This window comes from Zingiber officinale, chromosome 1B (genome assembly GCF_018446385.1).
Source record: "Zingiber officinale cultivar Zhangliang chromosome 1B, Zo_v1.1, whole genome shotgun sequence".
Taxonomy (NCBI): Eukaryota; Viridiplantae; Streptophyta; class Magnoliopsida; order Zingiberales; family Zingiberaceae; genus Zingiber; species Zingiber officinale.
The window spans coordinates 147,225,433-147,231,117 of NC_055986.1; the positions used below are offsets into that span (position 1 = coordinate 147,225,433).

At 36.6% G+C, this 5,685-nt stretch overlaps 1 pseudogene; it reads right to left on the bottom strand.

The window, feature by feature from the left end:
• Positions 1-657: 657 nt before the first annotated feature.
• LOC122043243 lies at positions 658-3,966 on the bottom strand (annotated as a pseudogene).
• Between the last annotated feature and the right edge of the window lie 1,719 nt (positions 3,967-5,685).

Sequence of the window (5,685 nt, forward strand, 5' to 3'; positions counted from 1 at the left end):
ATCCCCGTCCCGATAAAAATTAGGAATCAATTTTTCTCCCGGTCCCGTACCCGACAAGTGTTAGGACCCGAATGTTCAGGATCCCGTCGGGTAGGGAGATGATATCCCGAATGTTCAAATATTTTCATTATATAGAGAGAGACATCATGAAACCATCCGTCTTCAATTTTGCTTTCTTGAAGTTGCAATCCAACAGATCCTACTCTTCCCCAGTCAATCACCGCCACCATCCTAAATTACTGGAGTGTTTCAAACTATTAAAAGATTATGTTGCACATTGCACATTGAAGAGGTTGAGACGGTCTCGAGGTGTCGTGAAGCAACTTTAAAGGACTTGAATTGCCAACATCATCAGTTGACAATTCTCGCAATCCGAAGCAAATAGTCTTACATTTCATAAAAGAAAAGAAGAAAACAACCAATTTGAATGAGATCAGTATTAAAAGATTCTTCCACAAGATGTTTTGGAGCTTATAATTTTTGAAAAGGTTCGACAGTACCTTTCAAACGTTGAAGCAGAAGGAAATTTTACACCTTAAAAAGTTCTGACTTCCATTGTTGACTATTTATAACACTTTTTCCAAACGCTACAGCAGAATGAGAACTTTAAGTGCTTCATAGTTATGTCTTTCAATACATGCTTTATAGTTGTCTTTCTCAATGATCTGAAAGAGGCCTCCTCACCAAAAAGAAATACATTGGCGTGAAGATCTCCATCCTGCAATACTTGAACAAAAGACAGTGCCAATACATAAGATTTAATAATTTGTCACAAAGAAAAACAATGCATAACATAAGTTTTGGCTAAGCTGGCTGGCATCAACACTACTCATCATATGCAATATATATATTTTGCAGCATGATAAGTTTTATTTACCTTCCTCTTGCCACAAGTCCCTCAGTTGCCTTTTCAAGGAATGATGAAACTCTGTTGCTTCCTGCTGGGGCAATTCTGACAAATTCCAATGCCTTAACCTGCAAAGTAGGATGACATCTACTGTAATAAAACACGAAATGTAACAAAACCTAGAAAATATAAAATATTGTACCATAGTTCTCGTAATAAATCGGCCAAAAGCTATCAAACAGAAGTAGTTATCAAAAACCAACTTGTATCCAGAGGCAAATACCAAGGTACAGGAGAATCGGATGCAAGATCCTTCTCCCATATAACCTAAAAGGGAACATGATGAGTACACAAATGATGGCCAACAGGGTTATACGGTTACGGATATAAGAAGCCACATTTATTATTTACCTCAAACCCTGCAAGCTTCAAAGCATTAAGACATTGTCTTGTAGTTCTAACATCAAGAAGTCCATTACCAAGTTCGATTTCAGCCTTGGCTTTTTTGTGGCTTTCATTACTTGGATTGTAATGGTCAATCATGCACCACTCATATGCGGCAAAATACTGACCAAGCTTTAACACTCGGTAGATCTCCTTGTAGCAGCCAACCTTGTTAAATCAAATTGAAAACCATCATAAGTCATAAGAATGTCTACAAAAATGAGAGAAGTAGATAGAACTACATACCACATCTAGAGCATGGCAAGTTGCTTCAATTGCATAGATTGCATCAAACGTGTCATTAGAAAATGACATTCACATGAAGTCAGCCTGCACTTCACATGAAGTCAGCCTACACTTCACAAGAAACAATAAATACAAAGAAATAGCCTCAAAAGTCAAAACTTGGACAGGTTTAATCCACAAGCTAATGCATGTATCGAAAAACAATGTATCAGATGACAGATATGACAATATGTGATAACATATTAACATCATGTTCACCACATTAAAAGCTCATGTAAATGAACAAAGTAGTCTAATATATATATAAAGAGAAATGTTAATGAAATCATTGAAGTTTGTCAAAGTTACACAGCTAGAATAAACTTTAAAGTTTGTCCTAGTTATATTCTTCATTTTAAGTATAATTTTGAGAATATATTCCATGAAAAGAGATGTCAAGATTTGTGTATCCACTTTAAAAGATAATATTCCCATCACTTAGAATCAACTTCAAATGATTGCCCGTGGTTAATTTGGCAATAAAGAAAAACTACAAAGTAAACAGAATTCCTTTAGTACACTGACATCCTGCATAGACAAATAGAGGATTAGCAACAAAAAGAGAATAAGCTTAAAATGCAGAGTCTTAAAGATACACATTGATGAAGATAGCAACACTGCAACAGTCAGAAATAAAAAGATACACATGTTCATAAATGACTAGTAACTTGATTATGAAAATGTCAGTGGATAACTAAGTAGATGTAACGACCCGGCCCTTTAGCCTCTTGGGTGGCCCTTGTGATGGCCCAACTGGCGGTCCTTATGTCGTCGGCCCATTTGGCGACCTCTCATGTCGTCGACCGACGACCCTTTGGCCGTGCTGTTACTCACTAGGACTTTCCACCCCTGGCAGTGGATTTTTTCCATCCCTAGGATTCAAACTCTAGACCTCCAGGCTAAGTAGTAGAGTTTATGAATCCTGGTAGCCAAGTGAGCGGGCGCTCACTTGGCTACCAGGATTCATAAACTCTAGTGCTTAAGCCTAGAGGTCTAGAGTTCGAATCCTGGGGAAGGCAAAAATCCACTGTCAGGGGTGGAAAGTCCTAGTGAGTAACGGCATGGCCAAGGGTCGTCGGTCGACGACATTAGAAGTCGCCAAATGGGTCGATGACATAAGGGGCCGCCGCAAGGGTCGCCCAGAGGCCAAAGGGTCGGGTCATTACAGTAGATGTCTTAAAGATCATCATTCACAAAATACTAGTGCTGATGATATTCATATTCTTCAATATCTGCCTTTATCTGGTAAACAGGAGCATCCCCAATTAAGCAATGAGGGTACCTACAAACAACAAATATCATATAAGCATAATCTATAGTCTATACCAAGATAAACAAGTACATATTGACTTACTTGTGACCACTTCTTCACAATCCTTATAAAAGTTGAATTCGTCTTCTGTCGGCTCCTTGTATAAGTTAATTTCTTCACCTCTAAGCCAGTCACTAATGCACATTAGTGCCTCCACCATTTTGGGATGCAATGATGCCCTGAATGGATCTACAACCCTCCTCCCAAGGCTAAAAGCATTCTCACTAGCAACAGTAGATGAAGGGATTGAAAAAATATCCTTGGCAATCTTAGACAAGACTGGAAATGTCGTTGTATTTCCTTTCCACCATTCTTAAATATCGAAGCTTGAGCTTCATTTCACAAAAGGATCCGAGAAGTACTTGTCCACCTCATTGGTTATTTCTGCTTGCTTTTGAGCTTTTCTTAGTTGAGTCATTTTCAGATGATAGTTTAGTTTAATGGGATCATTCTTATACATTTCCATCAAATCTTTGTCTACATCGCCATCATTAATCCCATTAATATGATCCAAAGGTTAATTCCCTTTATATGCATGATACAACTCCATTAGACAATTCTTTAAACCGTCAACAAAGGATTGTATTTTACTAGCATCCAATTTCATATCTCCCAAATGGATCCCAATCATTTGAAGTTTATAATGAGAATCTAGAATGTGATATAGGAAAACCAGCTTGTTCACCTTCTCAAGATTACCCCAATACTTCTTGAACTTACTCTCCATTCTCTTAGCAACTTCTTGTAATGAAGGATTAGTAGTGTCAAGTATTGTCTCATTAATGATCATCCTCATTACAACTATTTTCTCCCAAATCAAGGATGATGTAGTTTTCTTGGTAGCACTAAGTTGCAATGTAGTATCATGAAACCTCTTGAGAAAATTCACAAAGACTTGTGCCTTCTCCCAATATTTTTCCATAGGAGGCCCCACTCTCTTTTTCTTCTCCGAACCATTTACCTCTTCAAAGTATTCAATAAATTGAACATTCTCTACTATCCTACCAAACACTTTTTTAAACGCGTATGCTACAGAAAGCATTGTATAGGTGGAATTCCATCTCGTAGGCACATCCATTGGAACGGTTGACATTTTATCCATCTTCAATAGGATAGCACACTCCCTAAATTGGTCCAATCGTGCGCCAAAAGAGTGAATGTATTTCGCACAGTTTCTAATGGGCTCAACTGACTCATTAAGAAACTTCAACTCACTCTTGACAATTAAATTTATAATATGACAACAACATCTCAAATGCAAGTATTTACCATCAAATAATAGAGTGCCCATTTCCTTTAGCCTCTTTTCCATGTACTCCACCGCTTTATCATTCGTGCTAGCATTATCAACTGTGGTAGTGAAAACTTTATCTGTCCCCCAATTGCTCAAGCACGTTTCTAAAACTTTGTCAATATCATCTCCTTTGTGAGAGGTAATCTTGGTAAAATTTATTATTCGCTTATGCAACTTCCAATCATTGTCCAAGAAATGAGCTATGATTACCATGTAATTGATATTCTGAATTGAGGTCCAAGTATCGGTCGTGATACTTACTCTTTAATTACCAATGACACTCTTTATCTTAGCCACCTCCAGTGCATATAAATCTCATACAAGAGATGCAATTTTCTTTCTATTGGGAATCTTGAATCGAGGTTGAGCTTCTTTCATCATCTCTACAAACCCTGCCCCTTCCACTACCCTAAATGGCATCTCATCTTTAACAACAAATGCAACAACCTTATCTTCAAGCTTTTTTTGGCATAAGATGTGGGGTGTCAAAGCATTATTCATGGACGACTGTGTTAAGATTGATTGAGAAGAACCTAACTTCATTGCATTATGAGGATTCTTTTTGCATTTCTTCACATGCCCATCAATGCCATTATTCCCATGTGTTTTGCTATGGGCAGGAACTTCAATTTTGCAATAATTGCAAATAGCAACAACAGCAGTGACCTCATTTTTATCATTTCTCCTTATAATTTTCTTGGCGTGTGACCATACATCCGCTACTTTTTTCCTTTTGCCTCCAATATCTACTACTTTCTCATGAATGATTGATGTTTTGGATGGAGATACTGTGTCAGTGTGAGGTTGAGTGGTGGAAGGAGAGCTACCACTTTCGCTAGATACATTCATGAATGAACTTATGAACGACTACAATAATACGAATATCGTTCAGAATTAGATAGCACAGTTAGAAACATTCAAATATTACTAAAAAAAGAATTCTAGGGGAGCAAGATTTAAGAAAAATAGCAACGGACGCTTACTACAGCAAGATTCAAACAGAAGCAATGTTCTAACCTAACATTTCATTCCATAATGAAACAGATAACACCTTTCTTAGAGTTTTTAAAAAGATGACATATTATAAAAGAATTATTTAATTAGGCTCAGATGGTTAATATTTTTCACTAATTAAATGCAGCCGTATTTTGAAAAAAAAAACACACATGAAAAAGCTTTTCATAATGTTTGATATTATTTTCAAACTCATGGTATATATAATTTAGAGAAATACCGTTTTTATTCCTCAAGTAGGCCCCAAAAGAAAGTAACAGAAGTTAATATGTCCGATAACATGAAAATTAGAGAGGTAATTCATATCTTTCGAAGATAAATAAATTATGTCAAATAAATCCTATCTGTTTAATTCCGTGGGACTAACCAAACGCATTTTTTTTAATTCAATTGAATTTACCTGTAAAGTATTTTATCTTGTAATTAAATTTCTTTTACTTGTCTTGGAGGAATAAAAGTAATGGCAACCTTCACAATTACTCACATTTC